This window comes from Pinus tabuliformis, chromosome Q (assembly GCF_031772625.1).
Source record: "Pinus tabuliformis cultivar Carrire ecotype Pingquan chromosome Q, CPIR1, whole genome shotgun sequence".
NCBI lineage: Eukaryota > Viridiplantae > Streptophyta > Pinopsida > Pinales > Pinaceae > Pinus > Pinus tabuliformis.
Genome location: NC_142296.1, coordinates 411,540,388 through 411,559,270, shown reverse-complemented (window position 1 = coordinate 411,559,270; position 18,883 = coordinate 411,540,388). Strand labels below are relative to the sequence as shown.

The window sequence follows — 18,883 nt, the reverse complement described above, 5'->3', positions numbered from 1 at the left end:
GGTGCATATGGGAATGATATAATATGGATTTGATTGGGAACAAATAGATTCTATAGAATCTGAGGCTTATGTTTCTCTTATTTCAGTAAGAACAAATAAGATCGTTAACAATATGGTTCAAATTAGCTTGATGAAATACCCCCCTTTTTTCATGGGGAGAAGGGACAATAAAACAAGTCCAAATTTGATGTTCCATAACAATTTGGACCACACTAATCTTTTATCTTCCAAAAATGGGATATGCATTCGAAATGGATGTCCGAGTTATGATATGTATCATGACTAGGACGGAAATTAACCGAGTCATCTTTTTCGCCCATTCATAAGTATTTCTATTTTGCATGGTTCAATTATTGGTTCCAAATCATTTTTGGGGTGAGAGTAGGTAGCTATCATAGTTACCTGCACTTGACCGAGTTCCAAGTCCAGTACCAGATCCACCAGCGGCAACAGTAGATTAAGTAATTGATTAAGTAGCTGACCCAGTAGCTTATCCACCACCGGTATCTAAGTCACCAGTAGCAGATCCAATAGCAAAGACAGTAGTAGAGACAGGGGCTTATCTATTTCCCACTTTGACAAGGATGAGGCAGGGCAGATAAGGGATTTGGCTTGAGGGTTTAGGGTTGGCACGTCGATCTCTTAGGGAATAGGGTTTGTTTTACGCTTAGCTCTAAGGGTTGAGGGTTGGCATGCTTAGCTTAATAACTAAGTGTTTTTCTTCCCGGAAGTCAAACCGGTCGATTCCATCCTAAACTGGTCAGTTACTTGCCATGCCAACCTCCACCATCTACAAACCGGCCGGTTCCATCCTAAACCGGTCAGTTACCTGCCATTCCAGCCTCCACATTTGGTATTGTTGGTTTGTTTGTGGGGATCCTATCTTTGACATGGATATTGAGAGTTTAATAGAGATATGTAATTGGCATACTCAATTACTCCAATTCCTACAAACCGGTCGGTTCCGTCCTAAACCGGCCGGTTAGGGCCAAAAATTGGCCAAAGCACCTTCCTGACCGGGTTTTTCAGCCGGTTCCAACCGGTGGCCTTGCTGATTGGTCGGTTTGACTAGTTACCGGTTAGGACCGACCGGTTTTAAAAACACTGATTGAGATACACTGCCGAGAATTTGAGGCTACATGGATATTCTGATGCTGACTGGGCTGGCAGTGTGGTGGATCGAAAGAGCACATCAGGATGTTTCTTCTCATTAGGGTCTGCTTCGATTTCATGGATGGGTAGGAAGTAGAAATCGGTTGTTTTATGCACCGGCGAGGCCGAATATATTGTAGCTAGTATGGCCGTTGTGAAACTGTTTGGTTGAGGAAGCTCTTCAGTGAGCTATTTGAGCACGTGCTGGATACCATCGCGATCTTCTGCGACAACCAGAGTGGGATTCACCTTTCAGAGAATCCCGTGTTCCACGACCGCTCCAAGCACATTGAGATGAGGTACCACTTTATCCGAGATATGGTACAATGGGGAGCAATACTGCTTCAACACATTAGGACTGATGATCAGGTCGCAGACATCCTCACTAAGCCCTTAGGGAAGGTCAAATTCTTAGCCTTCCGAGAGAGACTTGGGGTCGTGGAAAGAGCCTCCCATGAGGGTCTCGCTTGAGTTGGACACTGAGCTCTAGGAGCTCCTTGGGGCTTGGGGTACTTCATGGAGCTATGAGCAACCATAGGGTGAGTGGTTCACCTTCCCCTACGATTGATTACATGTGTATAGGGTGAGTGGTTCACCTTCCCCTACGATTGATGACACGTGTGTAGGGTGAGTGGTTCACTTCCCCTACCATTGATGACATATGAATAGGATGAGTGGTTCACCATCTCCTATGGCATATGAGCAGGATGAGTGGTTCACCTTCTCTTGCTGATGCCCCAACATACATCCTACCCATGTAGTTTGGGACTCATGGGATGTACCTCTCATCTGGCCAATGAGTTGGGAAAAGTGGATAGGGACCATAGCACTACCGATGGACGCATTGTAACTATTGTACTCCCTATGTCTAGGATGCATGGTGTTCAACAACTTGATTTGGGATCAAGTCTGATTGAGGTTCTACTTGTGGACTGACTTTTGTTAGTGGAGAGTGGTAAGGTCTTGTGACTCACTCTCGATCGATTCTTCTTCATTATTCATATTAGTGTTCAACAGAGCAGAGATGAGATGAGATTTAGAGATGGTTCATGACATTAGGATGGCATGATGATCGACAATGATGAATGGATTGGCAGGTGGAATTCTCCCTAGTTGAGAGGGACTATTAAAATTGGCAACTAGGGCCAAATTCCACCTTGGGACAACTCATTTGATGGGGATGATGATTGCATTAAATTCCTCTTTTTGAGAGGACCAAAATTGATATAAAGGTAATCTAATGTGGACAAGCAGAAGCGTGTTTTTTAATTTATTCCCTCTCATGTGCAAATTGTTCAGGTCGGCCACATCATCATGTAGGCTCATGAAGCCTAATGGACGTGTCACTTCACCCTCAACGACTTATATAAATACATGTGACCTCTCACCTCATTTAGCATCATCATCACTCACACATTCTTCTCTCTCTTCTCATTGGTTCGTACAACTATTGGGCATTCTCTCTCTCACACATGTGACAAGGAGGTTGAATTTCTGGACAAAATTAGAGGGCCGAAAATTTCAGGAGTTGACCAAGTTTGACTAGCATTGACCAGGGACTCTTGGACAAGTTTTGATTATGATTTTTGAAGGATTATTTTTGTTTCTCTAGGCTGCATTACTTGGAACGAAAATCGAGAAAATTTTGGCACTTTGACCAATGTTGACTTTAGGGTTGATTGTAACTTTGACCATAGAAAATAACAACATACTTTCTCTCTCCTTTGATCGAATTTGACTGGACTTTGAAGGGCTTTTTTGGGCTGACTTTGACCAACAAGGAAGGCTGAGTTTGACTGAGCTCAAAGAGGCAAGTTTGACAACTGCATTGACCATCTTTGACTTCCTGATTAGGGTTGAGTTTGACTGCAGATTTGATAGGGCTGTTTTGACTTTGATTTGGCAAGCCAATTTTGACTTTTGTACTCTCACTCTCTCTCTGCTGAACATTTGATATAATAATTAGAAGAATTGATCAAAGGGTTTTCCCCACATTGGGGTTTTTCCCTGGTATCCGTCAAATCTGGTGTCCTCTTGTCTTGGTTTGTCTTCTGCATTTTATTTTATGTTCTATCTACAGTTATTGTCAATGTGATTTATGGTTATTGTGATTGCTATTGGAAACTAATTTGGAAAATTGTCATTAGGCTGCTTAAAGTACATTGAAGTAATTGTGCTAAGCATAGAACATACCATTGTTATCTAAATTTAACAATAAGCCAATCTCCAATAGCAAGAGCACCATAAAAATTACTTCTTCACAAGTAGCGAGTTAAAAAAAAGCTAAGTCAAGCTCTCAAGAAGAGGTCGAAATCCAAGTGTGATGATGAAAAATAACAAGAGAGTGATCCTCAATATATATGAGGTTTACCACTCACAATTATTACCCTAGAAGCCCTATGACAAGTTTAATTTTGTGTATGCATCAAAAAAGTGGGTTACAAGCTAACCCAATAGCTTACAATAACAAAAATATGCCACAAAAGCCCACATGTATGGGTTGAAACTCTCCTCTAGCATGACATCATGCCCTTTTTGGGCAATAAATGCTATGAAGGTGCATGAAATGGGCTAGGGTCCAGTGGTCCTTTAAACAAATCTGAAAGTAGCTTTTTGAGCCAAACAACTTCTCTACCAACTTCACTCACTGTTATATATTCAACTTCAACACTACTCAATGCAACTGAATCTTGTTTCTTGCTCATTCATGAGATTATAGAGGATCCCAAACTAAAACATCCACCAGTAGTGCTTCTTCCAGTTGCCTCACTGTCTCCCCAATTTGAATTTGTGTAACCTATTAACTGTATCTCACTAGACTTACAACTGTTAGTCCTGGCCTGTTGCATGACACATTGAGAATACAGTGTCCCTCATTGTCCCCTCTCAACTAGGGAGGAGATGTCTACAATTCCAAGCTTGTCTCTCAAATACTCTAGCTTCTTATTTGGAAGAGACTTCATCAATATATCGACTACTTGTTCGTTTGTGGAGATGTAATGTAGCTTCACGACCCCATCTTGTAACAAGCTTCGAATATAGTGGTACTTAATTTTGAGATGCTTTGTCCTAACATGAAAAACTGGGTCCTCTATCGATCCTATGCAACTTTGGTTGTCACAATGTATAATGGTAGGGGCCAATGGTCTTTTAAACAAATTCGAAAGTAGCTTTTTGAGCCAAACAACTTCTCTACCAACTTCACTTGTTGCTATATATTCAACTTCAACACTACTCAATGCAACTGAATCTTGTTTCTTGCTCATCCATGAGATTATAAAGGATCCCAAACTAAAACATCCACCCGTAGTGCTTCTTCCATTTGCCTCACTGTCTTCCCAATTTGAATTTGTATAGCCTAATAACTGTATCTCACTACCAACATATCTTAGACAGTGATGTATAGTCCCACGAAGATGTCTCAAAATATGTTTAGCTGCTATCGAATAATCATGCCTAGGCTCCATCTAGAATTGACTAAGAATGTTCATTGCAAAACATATGCCTGGCCATGTGTTCACAAGGTACATCAAGGAGCCAATCAATTGTAGGTAGGAAGTGGGATCAACAAGACTTGAATTTGAACTTCTCAACTTCTTCAAATTAGTGATCATCGAAGTTGTCATCGGTTTACTGTCCATCATACCAAACTTTTGCAATATCTTTTTCACATATTTCCCTTGACCAAGAAAGATCTCACCAGGTTTATGCCATACTTTTAGCCCCAAGTAGTAATGCATTAGCTCAAGGTCCTTCATATCAAATTCGATTGCCAACTACTTCTTGCATTCTTGAATACGCCGTTCCATACTTGTAACTAATAAGTCATCCACATAGAGTATTATGATCACAGGTTCATACTTTACCACCTTAATGTAGATATTAGGGTCTGCAAAACTTTTGATGAAGCCAAGTCTTAGTAGATATGCATCCATCCTGGCATACCATGCTCTTGGTGCTTGCTTCAAGCCATATAGATCCTTCTTCAACCTGCAAACGTGTATCTCCTTATCATGAACTTCGAATCCCTGGGGTTTCTCAATGTAAACTTCTTCATCAATTGTTTCATTCAGAAACGTTGTTTTTATGTCCATTTGATGAATGTTCCATCCCATAGTAGTAGCAAGAGAGATAAGAGATTTAATGGTTGTATACTTGTCAATGCTTCCATAAACTGCATGCTTGATTTTGTATACCCATTTGGAAGTTACAATTGATTTGTCTTTAGGTCTAGGAACAATTTCCCAAACATCATTCTTCATTATAGACTGGTATTCTTCCTGCATTGCATTCTTCCATTCTTGATGTTTAACTGCCTTCTCATAAGTGGTTGGTTATGCTTCAATAAGTTTAGTCATGTAAGTTGTATAACTTGAATGCCTCTTAGGCTTCTTGCTTTCTCTGAAAGTTCCCTTTGTTGTTGCATGTCCTTTGGCTTCCTGTAGAGTTGTCCTTAACCAAGTTGGTCTTTTTCGAGTTTTTGGGATGATGACTTGCTACACGAGTTCACTTGGTCCTTCAATTTCTTCATGGTTGGTTGTAGGTTCCAGAGTATTGTCATGCCTTGAAGCTTCTTCATTTGGAAAGATTGGTTCTTCTTCCACATCAGAAGCAATGGGAATGTCTTTGGATTTCTTGTATACAATATTTTCATCAAAGATGATATCTTTGCTTACTTCAATACGATGATCTTCCTTGATGTAGACTCTATACACTTTTGTTGAAGTGCTATATCCAACAAAGATGCCTTCTATACCTGTTGGGTCCAACCTCTTCCTTTTGTCCTTAGGAATGTAAATGTATACGGGACATCCAAAAATTTAGAGATGATCAACACTTGGCTTCTTTCTCGTGAATGCTTCTTCTGGGGTCTTGTCATTAAGAATTCTAATGGAGCTTCGATTTTGTATATATACTGCTGTTAAAGATGCTTCTCCCCATAAGAACTTGGGAAGTTCTAGGTCATGTAGCATGGCTCTAACACATTCTTCAATTGATTGGATCTTTAGCCACACCATTTTGTAAGGAACTGTCAACTCCCTCTTAATTCCCGCACAAGTTCTTTGGAAGTATATTCTCCACCATTATCTGATCTTAGAGTTTTGATCTTCCTTTCTATCAAATTTTCCACTTCTGCCTTGAACTCTTGAAATTTCTCAAATACTTCATCCTCAGACTTGACGAGGTATATCCAAGTCTTTCTAGAGTGATCATCAATGAATGTTACATAGTATTGATGACCACTAAGAGACTTCTCTACCATGGGAATTTCATATAGCCTACAATCTAACACCGGATGAGCCGCCTTGCCTCCCATTGCCTCTGAATTTAATTTGCTTTGCCTTCCGGAGACTAATCCGATGTACGACATCTGACTATGGAACTGTTCCTCTTTCGGCAACTTGCACTAGGGTTTCTGGCTATTCGCACTAGCTATAGCAACCCTCTTTGCAGATAATACGACCTCCCTTCTCTTGTCACTTTGACACTAGAAAATCACTAGGAGACTCTTTGGAATCCTGCTACTCCCAAATCTCTGTTGCCTCCTCTCTCTAATGCTCTTTCTCTGGCTTGAACTGCGCCCTCACTAAAACCTGTGAAGTAGGTAGCTCAATTTGCCTTGCTCACAATGATCACATTGATGCGATCTCCAAGCCCTTCGACCTGCTCTTATAATCTCTCATTGGAGTCTCAACAACCATGATTAAATCTCTATCAATGACTAAGATCGATCAGACTTCATCAATGGAAGTCCCTAGAACAATCTCAAACATCCTTAATTAATTAACTTTAATTTACCACTTTTCCTAAGTTAGACTTGAGAAATATTTTAATTATGGAAAATTAATTTAATTAAAGTGTTTCCCAAGTCTATCTCGCGAAACCTTTTATGGGTTTTGGAGATCTCGTGTTCCTTAGCCTCTTAGCATCATCTGAGACTAGAACACCTGTCGGATGCTACCATAGCCATCAAAAAACTAACACTCCCTCTTAGCGAGGAAGGTGTTCCTCACTATACCCATTTGTTCTAATGAACAACTTGTAGCGGGATTATCTCACGCTGCTGATGTTTGACATCTGTTCTACCTCCTTTCTTCACATCTCAACTGATCTGACTCCCTGTCACTGGAAATCATTGTGAAGAAGTCAATCTGGAAAACATTGACCACCATGCTACTACACATACTTTGATTCACCTGCAACAATTTGTAGCCAAATCACTATGATCTCACATTGTTGCTGCCCCCTGCGCTGCCTTTGCACTACTGAAACCACTGCAACTGTGTGTATTGATCGCTCCCGATCTACTGAGCTCATACTGTTGATGCATTTGCACTGCCTGTGCGCTATTGTTATCACTGCACTGTCACTGCAACCATTGCAATGATGAGTCTAGATCTTGATCTCCCTCTGAATATGAACTAGGAAATATCAAGGGCTAGAAACTCTCTCATGGAGTCTCTCCCTGGCTAGACTACACCTACACTCAGCAACTGGCTAGTTTGCACTGCCTCCGTTTGTTGGAAACCTTCTCATTGAGTTTCTCTTTGGTTGGAGCTGTACCTACTACTTGCGACTAGCCAATTCACACTGTCGCTTGCACACAAATTTTCTTGAACTACAACTGGAAACTTGATCTCTCTGATCTATCATGTCACTGCAACTATCTCTTGAACTTTTGATTGCAACTAACTCTACACTGTCTCTCAAGTACTGACTGCGCCTTGCTAACATTGTGATTCTCCTGCTACTTTGCTACATGGGCTCCTGTAGCAAAGGTAATGATCCATGTGAATAATGTTCAACAACTGGATCTAATCTACTAATCACGTCATTTAGACTACGATCTAGATCTCCTTGCTGCTCCTCCCACGAACCCTCTTGATCTGGCATACTGGAGTATCATGCTCCTCCTCCATCTGGAGGTATCGCTGTTATCAATGCGAATTCTTCCAATCTGGAGGTCAACTCATCAATCTCTATTGAAGTTGCTGTCTACTGCCCCTTCTTGCCCTTCTTCCTCTTTGGACATTGGGTGACATAGTGGCCAAACTCACCACATTCGAAGCACTTGACCTTCGATATGTCCTTCTCTCCCTTTGAGTCTTGTCCCTGATTGGGACCCTTCTTCACCTTTCCCTTTCCTGCAAGGGCTACGTTTTCTTCTTCCTTCTCCTCCTTTGGTCCTTTTCTATTGATGCTAGTAGCACCATCTACGAGACTGAGCCTTATCTCTTCTTGATTGAAGTCACTCCACAAGCATTCACAATCTGGTAGCTTATCTTGTCTAGTGATTCTTTGAACGAAAGTTTGCCATTCCTTGGTAAACCCGTTTAGAGTTGTCTGCACCTGTTCACTATCTGTTGGTTTGTCTCCTACGACTACAAGTTCATCTCAAACTCCTTGAATTCTGGTGAGATAGGAAGTGATGCTCTCACTCTTCTGCATCTTTGTTGTCTTTAGCTTCTTCTTGAGAATCATTTTGCGATTCTCAGACGGATCTTGGTATAGCTTCACAACGACCTCCCACATTTCCTTTGTTGTATTCTTGCCTGCAATATGTGGGACAATGTGATCCTAAACCTCGTCTAGGACCATCCTCTTTGCTTTGGTCGCATCTTTCTTGTAATTAAGATACCAGATAGGGTTTGTCAGTTCAGCTGCAATTGCTTTCACGAACTCCTTCAGATCATGCTCGTCCAAAAGTAACTGCATCCTGGCCTTCCAGACGCCAAATTTTGAGGCTCCGTCAAGTCTGTCTTGATCTCTGAGTCTTGCTGCGACCATCTCTGCGAAACCATTGGAGAACTATATGTTGGAAATCTCCTCCTTCTGAGAATTCGACCTCCTCTCTGCTACACACACTCCCCTTAGAATGTGCAAATCTGCTTCTGCTCTTGTCTCCTATGTCCTTCCCGGAATTCGCACTCCCTGCTGCTTCTACTAGGTAACTCGCTTTACCACTCGGAAGTCCTTCTCCGGAATATGGCACACGCACTGCTAGCCCTGAAACTCGTACTGGCTGGACTAACAAGTCTAATACGACCTTTTGCTGCTAGAAATCATGACCTCCTTTCCTGCAACTGAAAAAATGGAAACCCTCTAAGAAATAAACTGGAAATTCATCTTGTGTTCTTTTCTCTTCTTTCCCTGTGCATCTCTACAACTACAAACCCTTGCTGCAAATTTCTGCTCCCAGATCTACTCTACGAATTTACTTATCTACTCACTGAAACCCTCTCTCCGACAAATTCATTGCCTGCTGCTACTGCTCTGAGGCAAATCGAACTTTTCCTTCACTCCGAATTGGAAATTGATTTTCCTGCCCAACAATTCGCGCTGCATGGCTGACCTGCACAAATTTGGAAACTGGTGCTTCAGATCTCCCTCAAAACTACACAAATTGCGTCCTTCACTTTTGAGTCACTGGTCTGATCTTCAATGCTCTGATACCATGCGAAAATTCCTTTGAAGTTTGAACAACAACAATTGAGCATTATTCTCCTAACTTATCAGTTTATTTGTCTTTTGTTAAATTATTAATGGAAAATAACAAATATACCACATTGCAATTCTTCACGAATAAAAATATGTTGCAGAAATAAAATAGGAACTAAGAAGTAGATGCACACAAACACAATAAAATTGACACTGTTATTTGAACTAATTGTCCCAGGAAAAACCAGGAAGGGAAAAATGGTGCAACAGATGAGGGTTTGTTTTATTATGCAACAATTTGAGAGATTTACAACTAGATGCCCAACTGGCTATCCTTTGACAATACACTGGTAAAACATCTGGAGATAAAATATCTACCTCTGCATTCAACTCAACCTCCTTTGGCCTATTCACACTTCTTGTATTGGCCACCTGAAATGCGCACTGCTCGCTGAAAGGAATTTTGTACAACTTGGAATCTGACTCTGGATGAGTCGTCTTGGCTCCCACTACCTCTGGAATGAATTCGCTCTGCCTTTCAGACACTAATCTGGCATTTGACTACTGAACTGTTCCTCTTTTGACAACTCGCACTGGGGTTTCTAGCTACTCGCACTTGCTATAGCGACCCTCTCTACAGATAATTTGGCCTCCCTTTTCCTGTCACTTTGACACTGGAAAATCATTGGGAAACTCTCCGGAATCCTGCTACCTTTGCTGCCTCCTCTCTTTGATGCTCTTTCCCTGGATCGAACTGCACCCTCACTGAAAACCGGGAACTAAGTAGCTCGATCTGCCTTGCTCACAATGATCACACTGATGCTATCTCAAAGCCCTTCGCCTTGCTCTTATAATCTCTCATTGGAGTCTCAACGACCACGATTAAATCTCTATTGACGATTAAGATCAATTAAACTTCATCAATAGAAGTCTCTAGAGCAGTCTCGAACATCCACAATTAATTAACTTTAATTTACCACTTTTCTTAAGTTAGACTTAGGATTTAGGAAATATTTTAATTATGGCAAATTAATTTAATTAAAGTGTTTCCCAAGCTTATCCCGGGAAACCTTTTCTGGGTTTTGGAGATCTCGTGTTCCTTAGCCTCTTAGCATCATTTGAGACTAGAACACCTATCCAATACTACCGTATCCATAAAAAAGTTAACAAAGGACAGTCACGAAGCCCGCCAATAATGGCGGAGACTATGCAAAGGAGGGGCCAAGAATTTGCATAGAGCTGAGAAATAAAGGGATGGGCATGAGGGCGTGGTTGCTGCTAGATGCCATCGGGCAGGCGTAGGTCGGGAAACTTGTGATTATGCAGCACAAGATGCTCCCAGCCCAGGACCTTTGCGTTCTGGACCATGCAATTATGCAGCCCAGGACCTATGCGTTCTGGACCCTCTGCTGTCATATCCTTTCACCATACTTGGTTGAGAGCGAGCCATTGTGATCAATTTAGTGTCGTCACCGTCGAATTCCCCGCCCTTAGATCCTCGAGGTGCTGCAAATGTTGACAAGGGTTTGAATGAAGAACCTGGTAAGTATTCCAAACCTCATTCTCATGGTGATGATCACTCGAAGTGGTTTTGTGATGGTGGTGCAGTGGTTCGTCTTAAACATGGAGATATTATTGATGATTCAATGGGAACCTTTGATGCTTTCGATTTGTCTGGCGAATCGAAGAAGTCATTAGTATCTTTTGGTCTAAGAAATTACATTCTCTATGTTAGGCCTGATGGTTCAATTGCGTCTGCTTCATGGGAAGAGGGGGAAGGTTCCAAACGTAGAGAAGTGTTGGTGGAGCAGGGATTGGAAGCTGATGTAGTCATATTTATAGATTGTACTGCAACTTCAGTGGAGTGTGAACCTCTTCCAGATGGGGACAAGATTTTCCCTGAGCAACATGTGAATTTGTTTTCCAAAATATTTTTTGAATGGATGACACCCCTCATGAAGCTAGACTATCAAAGGTCTATTACAGAGTCAAATTTTTGGAAGCTTGATACATGGGATCAGATTGAGAATCTTTACAATAATTTCCAGCGATGTTGGGAAGAAGAAAGTACCACATCCAAACCATGGTTTTTAAGGGCATTGAATCGTAGTCTTGGAGGATGATTCTGGTTTGGCGATTTATTCAAGATTGGAAATGATGCTTCACGATTTGTGGTCCGATTGTTTTAAGCCTTCTATTGGAGTCAATGCAATGTGGATAACCTGCATGGATTGGCTACTTGTATGCAACATTAATCTTTCTAGGAGTGCTCCTTGGTGTACTATCAGAAGCACAATACTTCCAGAATGTTATGGGTGTTGGTTTCCATGTCAGGGCAACCTTGGTTGCTGCTGTATTTCAGAAAACATTGAGGTTGATACATGAAGGCCGCAAGAAATTTGCTTCTGGAAGAATAACCAACATGATGACTCGACATGCTGAAGCTCTCCAACAAATTTGCCAACAGGTGCATGGCCTCTGGTCAGCACCTCTTCGTATTGTTGTTGCGATTTTTCTCTATAAATAACTTGGCATGACAACACTGCTTGGTGCATCAGTATTGGTGCTTATGTTCCTAGTACAAACATTTATCATTAGTAGGAGGCAAAAACTATCTAAGGAAGCATTACAGCGTACAGACAAGAGGGTGTCTTATGAATGAAATCCTGGCTGTGTTAGACACGGTCAAATGCTATGCATGGGAAAATAGTTTTCAGTCAAAGGTCCAGACTATTAGGAATAATGAGCTCAACTGGTTTAGGAAGGCACAGTTATTGGGATTGTGCAACAACGTCATTCTGAATAGTATTCCAATTGATGTTACCGTGCTTGCTTTTTGGCTGTATAATTTGCTTGGTGGTGAATAGACACCTGCAAAAGCCTTTTTGTCTCTTTCCTTGTTTGCAGTATTGAGATTTCCACTCTTTATGTTCCCAAACTTGATAACTCATGATGTTAATGCTACTATGTCTTTGAAAAGACTAGAGGATCTTTTTTTGGCAGAAGAAAGAATATTGCAACCAAAGCCACCCATTCAGCCAGGTCTGCTTGCTATGTCAATTAAACATGGAACTTTTTCTTGGGACACAAAGGCAGAAAGAACTACACTATCCAACAGTCATCTTGAGGGTAAAGCTTTTTTGATCTCAACAATACTTGGAGATATACCTGCGGTTGCGGACACAGAGGTAGTTGTCAGGGGAAGTGTTGCCTATGTTCCACAATTCTGTGACAACATCTTGTTTGGGTCTCCTTATGATCCATTACATTATGAAAAAGCAATCCATGTCAGTGCATTGGGACATGATCCTCAGTCATTGCCAGGTGGTGATCTCACAGAAACTGGTGAAAGAGAGGTGGCATTGCTGTTGAGCAGTGATAACAAGCTATATATATACTAACACCTTCAGGGCCGAGTGAGGCAGACATTTGCTTTTAAGGTTTTGGGAAGTCACGAACTCCAAGATATAAATATATCCTCGTTGGATTGGGCTTGTAGGCTCTAAGGGTGCATATTGGTCATGCTGTATCTCGTTTCACGAAGTATTGTTAAATCAAGAGAGCTGTTTAGCATGTTGGAACATTGCTTTTAAGGTTTTGGGAAGTCATGAACTCCAAGATATAAAATATATCTTCGTTGGATTGGGCTTGTAGGCTCTAAGGGTTCATATTGGTCATGCTGTATCTTGTTTCACGAAGTATTGTTAAATCAAGAGAGCTGTTTAGCATGTTGGAACATTGCTTTTTGAGCAGACCTGTTCAAGGTTCCAATTCATTTTTGCATAGTTGGGAACGAGTGCAAATCAAACTTTTTGAGAAGCATGTTCTTGGAGGTCTTAGGTTGAACATATTCTTGTATGCTATGCTGCTACTTGAGGAAGATAGTGCACAGTTTGCACTGTTACTCTTCTTGACGGTAGAGTATATATTTCTTTATATTGAAGATTTGGTGTAATTTGGATGTGTTTTGGAGGGGACTGTAATATCAGAGCCATATTTTGTACTTGATGCATGGTCTTCTATAAGTGACTTCCAAGAGTTGGTCATTGAACCTAGTCAAGGTGGATCACTTACATTGGGACAATTTCTCGTTCAGTTTAAATATGGGAACATGGAGTCTTCAGGTTATGGGAATGTCAATTTCCCAATGTGGCCTTGGGATCTAGGAATTTTTATGAGGGATGGTGTACATTATAGTGGATTGTCTTGCGGTATGACAGAGTGTGACAATGATGTCAGGTTTGGTTGTGTTAGGATGGTACAACAATCATATGCTGGAGCATTCTACAGACATATTTGAGATCCTTGTATTGATATGTAAGTTCTGGATTGCTTGAGGGCAAACAATCTCGGGAAGGGAAGACTGTAATGTCCCTTTCCAAGAAGATCAATTTAATTGTTCATTTTCACTTGGAGGAAAAAAACAACATTAAAAAGTGAAATGAATAATTAGCTTAAAAAGGGTTATAAAAGAGAAAAACCACGGTATTATGATGACTCATGGAATTCTGCCCATGGTATTCTGCGATCAAGTTATAAAAGATAAATGGAGCTCACTTTTGGAGGGGGATCGGTTATCGATTTTTGATAATTGTTTCAAGTGCTCTAGTAGCTTATTGCGTGAGGGGAAACCCTTGTGGAGATTCCAGTTTTGGTGGTCTGGTGGTAATTAGTTTCGGTGGTGAAACATCTGCCCTAGCTAGTGAAGAGGGAGAAGCACTTCAGGTTCTTCATTGGCACTCATCAGAGAAGAAGTGTCGAAGATTGGAGTCCATTAGAAGGGTCCAGTTACAGCAACTGTGCATCTCAACAAGAAGGGCTGAATTTGCCAAAGAATTGCAGCTGAGATATGCCAAGTTTTCAAGTTTTCTATTGCATTATTGTATAAATTCCACCACCTATTAAATAAAAACTTGGCTGTTGTTCCCATTTTGCAAATTGTTTTATGGTGTATTGTGTGAAGTCTTCCCTTTGTTCTCATTACGGCAAAAAAGTTGTAACAACATATGCTTGCAAACTGTTTGACGAAATGTCCCTAGGTAATTTTTTAAGTGTTATTGGCATGTTAAGGAATTAATTTAAAAGGGACATTACATAATGTCCCAACCATCTTTTGCATTTTAACTTTTCTTTTTCTTTCATTGTGGCCATCTTATGCTTTTATCTTTCTTTTAGCTTCCTCAACCTCCAGGGCAAAGTTTTCAGCCTAGACTCAAAGATGAGGATATGAGGACTGTCAATCCCAATGAACCATTGACAACAAACCCGAAGGATGGACATGAAATAGGAAGATGGTGAAGAGTGGTAAGGATGAAATGGTTATGGATACACTACTTCAATCCAAGTTTCCCAAGTAGTGCTCCTCCTATAACCCTAAGGCCTTAGAGGAGGTCCCATTGGTCTAGGTTCAAAAATTAACCCCCCTAGTAAGATGAAAGCACAAGTTTACAATCAAGATCGATCAATCATCCAGATCACCCCTTAATCCATGTTAGAATGCCCAAAACATAAAGTAAAATGACATGATTGAAAAATTGTTAAAATACCTGCTGAGTGGTGACCCACCTTCCTTCAAGAGGAATGCTAGATGGTCAAACGTGTCTGACCGGTGCAAATGGCAGAGGAATGTGGCATCTCATCATATACTGGGCAAATGTAGGGCTGTTGGCTGGCTAGTTGTCTAAGGCAGGAGATAATTTTTCTCCTATGGTGTTACCCACTTTTGGTGGGTAACAATTACTTGTTGGATGTGGAATTTAAATCTACACTCTAAGAGTGCTTAAACTCGAAATTTGAATAAAACTTTTCGGAGATAAGTCGAAAATAAAATAAGAAAGACTAAGGCCCTATTTTTTACCTTAAAATTTCTCTAATGAGGGAAATAATTTATGCCTGTTAATGATCTATTTGGGACCAATATCTCTAATTTATTGTGCATGGATTCTTGGCCTTTGAACCAACAAACTTAGCCTTTTCTAGCCCATCTACATAGCCAACTTGATTTTTTTATAACGTTTGAAACCATACGTAATCCATTTCAAATCACTAAATGATGTCAAAGTTCAGGTAATTCATATGATGTCCTATTATTGGTTTGAGGAAATTGTCATTTCAATTATGCTTTTAGGAAGAAGTATTTTTTAATAGTGTTGGCTTGTATTATGCCCTATAAATAGGTAAAACATAACAATATGTTAATGTCAATAATAAATAATATTAATGATATTAGTAGTTTGTTAGGTTGAATTTTACCTTGTAATTTAGGTTGGCATACATTGGATGCGGAAGCGATGCAGGAAATGGAGCACAACTGTTAGCATTAGGTGGTGGAGTAGGTGTTGAAGCACCAGGCATCCCTAAGCCATCTCCAATTCTCCAAATAGGAATCCAAGTTGCCACATTCTAATTGAGGCTCAATGCTCTCCAACTGCATAATACTCCCCATCCCAGGTAGGGTGCTCTCTAAGTAAGTGGATCCTTCGCGGGGCCCCAATGACGAGTGACCACCAAATTGTTAAGAAAAATTTAATGTCTAATGGAATAAACCATCTGAGGTCAAGCGCCCTTTAAGCACACTATCTCAATTGTGCAAATCCGTCAAGGGCTATCTCATGTGCGAGTCCATCTCGAACCATCCAAGGGTTGAATGTATACCTTGTACCCAAATTTCATGAAGTACCTCAAGCATGGTGTAAACACTTTCAAAGTAACCTCAAAAGTTAACAAAACTAAAGGTGAAGCAAGAAGAAATTCTCTGGAGGCAAAATTTAAGAATCAAATGGCTCAGAAAGGGAGACAAAAACACTAGATTCTTCCACAACTTAATGATCAACCGTAGACACCACAATAAAATTGTTTCCCTGCAAAGTACGAATGGAGAAAAACTAGAAGATCATGGGAACATTTAAAAGGAGCTTAGAGCTTATAACCTCCAACTCCTTTTGGAGTCAGAATTAGATGGGTAGTGGTTTGAAGAAATTCTATGGAGGACAAAGTCAAGAATTAGATGGCTCAAAGAGGGAGATAGAAAGACCAGATTCTTCCACATTTCAAGAGAAATCATAGAAGCCACAATAATATTGTTTCCGTGCAAAGTGGCAATGGAGAAAAACTAGAAAATCATGGGGACATTGAAAAGAAGCTCAGAGCTTGTTACCTATAGCTCCTTTCAGAGCCAGACTTAGATGGGAACCAAGCCATAAATTCTATCTTAAACCACATCGCATGTTTGGTAGCTCTAGTACAAAATGCAAGCCTTGTGAGAGAAGTCACTTTAGAAGAATTTAAGAGAACAATTGGGGAATTTGTACATGGAAAGTCATCAAGCCTAAATGGGGTCACCACAAACTTATTTTAGAACTATTGGGTAGTCGTAGGAGTAAATGTTTGGAGAGTGGTGGAAGAGTGAAGAACTTCACAATAAATCCTCCAAGTATATAACTCGTCTTTCCTCACTTTCGTATCTAAGGAAGGCAAGGCTAATTCTCTAGAAAAATTTAGACCAATCTCGCTTTGCAATGTGATATATAAAATCATATCTGAGGCTCAAAGGATAAGAGCATGATGTGTAAGATATAGTAGTGAATACCCCCCTTAAGGTAGGGCGGTTCATTGCCCACCAGGGGCTGGGACAATCATGGGTTCCTGAATGATAAAGGAGGCTCATCTAGGGCCTATGGAACCAGTGTGATGGCCACGGGTATGGGGTAGAGTTCATGCATTTGAATTTTGTCCACGTGCTAAATGTGTTTGTCTCGATCATCTTTTGCATTTTGTGGTACATTTTCCCGTTGAATGTGGCCAATTATGCTTTTACTTTTCTTTTCAGCGGCATCAACCTCTGGGGCATCGTTTCAAGCCCGACCCAAGGTGTGGGCAAGGGGAAGTGGAGGCCAACCCTATGTGGACCCAGGTGGGAAGAATAATGAATGGGGCTATAATGAATGGAAAGGGAATAGTGTATGTGGATGAGGGAGTGGGACCACACAACCAAAATCAGGGTTTCCCATGTAGTACCCCTGCAAAACCCAAAGGCCAGTAAAAGAGATCCCACGGGACTAAGATCCAAGGGTAACATCCAAAAGAGGTATAGGGGATAGAAGCACAAACCTAGCCCACACTTTCTGCGGAATCGCCCCATTAATCCATGCCCAAAAGTGCCGATGATAAGCAAACTACAATACTTAATTACCAAATGACAAGGCATACCTTTAGGTTCGGGAGGCCCACCTTCAAACATACGATCACGACAAGTGGGTGAGGGACACAATGGTTGGCTCAGGTGGCGGAGAAATGGCACAATGAGCTAGTTGGTGGTTGCAAGGGGTTATTGACTGCCAACTGAGGACTGTCTTGGAGAAAATTTTCTCCTAGGGATATCACCCACAAAATCGTGGGTAACATCTGGCTCCAACTGGGACGTGATCTCTCGGAAAGTGGGCAAAGCTACTCGAACTGGAGGTTACAAGAACACCAACATTCTCTTGGTTACTCTAGACTTGTTACCTGCACATATCAAATACTAAACCCATGGCGCAGCACGTTTGTATAGTGTCTTATGATCACCCATGCTTAATGTTAGGCCGTAAAATCAACAAATAATAAGATGTGCAAATTTTAATCTAAATGCAACTACTCTACTATGAGAAATATCATATGACATTAGCTCTAATGCAAAAATCAGCATGCAATGCATCCTACTCTAACATGCATATGGTGCAAAACTAATACTAACTGTAATCATAAAGCCAGTGCAACCAACATATCATCAAATCACTATAAATATGCTTGCCTATATGATTACTCATGTAGCAAATCCCAAAGCGAATGTGGACACAATTACATGGAGGATGAAGTGGGTGGGAGGTGGGAAAATGTGATCTCCATTCGAGGTAAAAGGAAACCCTAAGCAAAGGAGAATAGGTCAATCTAGAAGTGCAGGGATTTCCCTCTAAGTACATAATGGTGGAATGGAAGATCACTCTCAAGAACTCCCTATCACAATCATTATTTATAATATTATGCTTTGTAGATGCCACAAGGTTGTGATGAGAGGGGAATGAAGGGTGAGGGAAATAAGGAGTGCAACAAATAGGTTGCTCAAGGTGATGGTTACAATGGAGAGGGGAGGTCATGGAGTGATCAAAACCCTGAGGGTGTGTCCAAGGAGGTAAAGTATAATCAATGAGGGGTTCTTCCTCGACACTATACTCGGAAGGGGGAAAGGGATCATGATCACTTGAGATCGTATGACAAGGGGCAAGGGAATCACTTAATGAAGAAACAAGATGAT

At 40.9% G+C, this 18,883-nt stretch overlaps 1 protein-coding gene across 2 annotated transcripts in view; it reads left to right on the top strand.

The window, feature by feature from the left end:
- The window catches only part of LOC149219936 (uncharacterized), a 117,067-nt gene that overhangs the window by 79,717 nt on the left and 18,467 nt on the right, over positions 1-18,883 (top strand). The gene's annotated exons all lie outside the window — the stretch shown is intronic.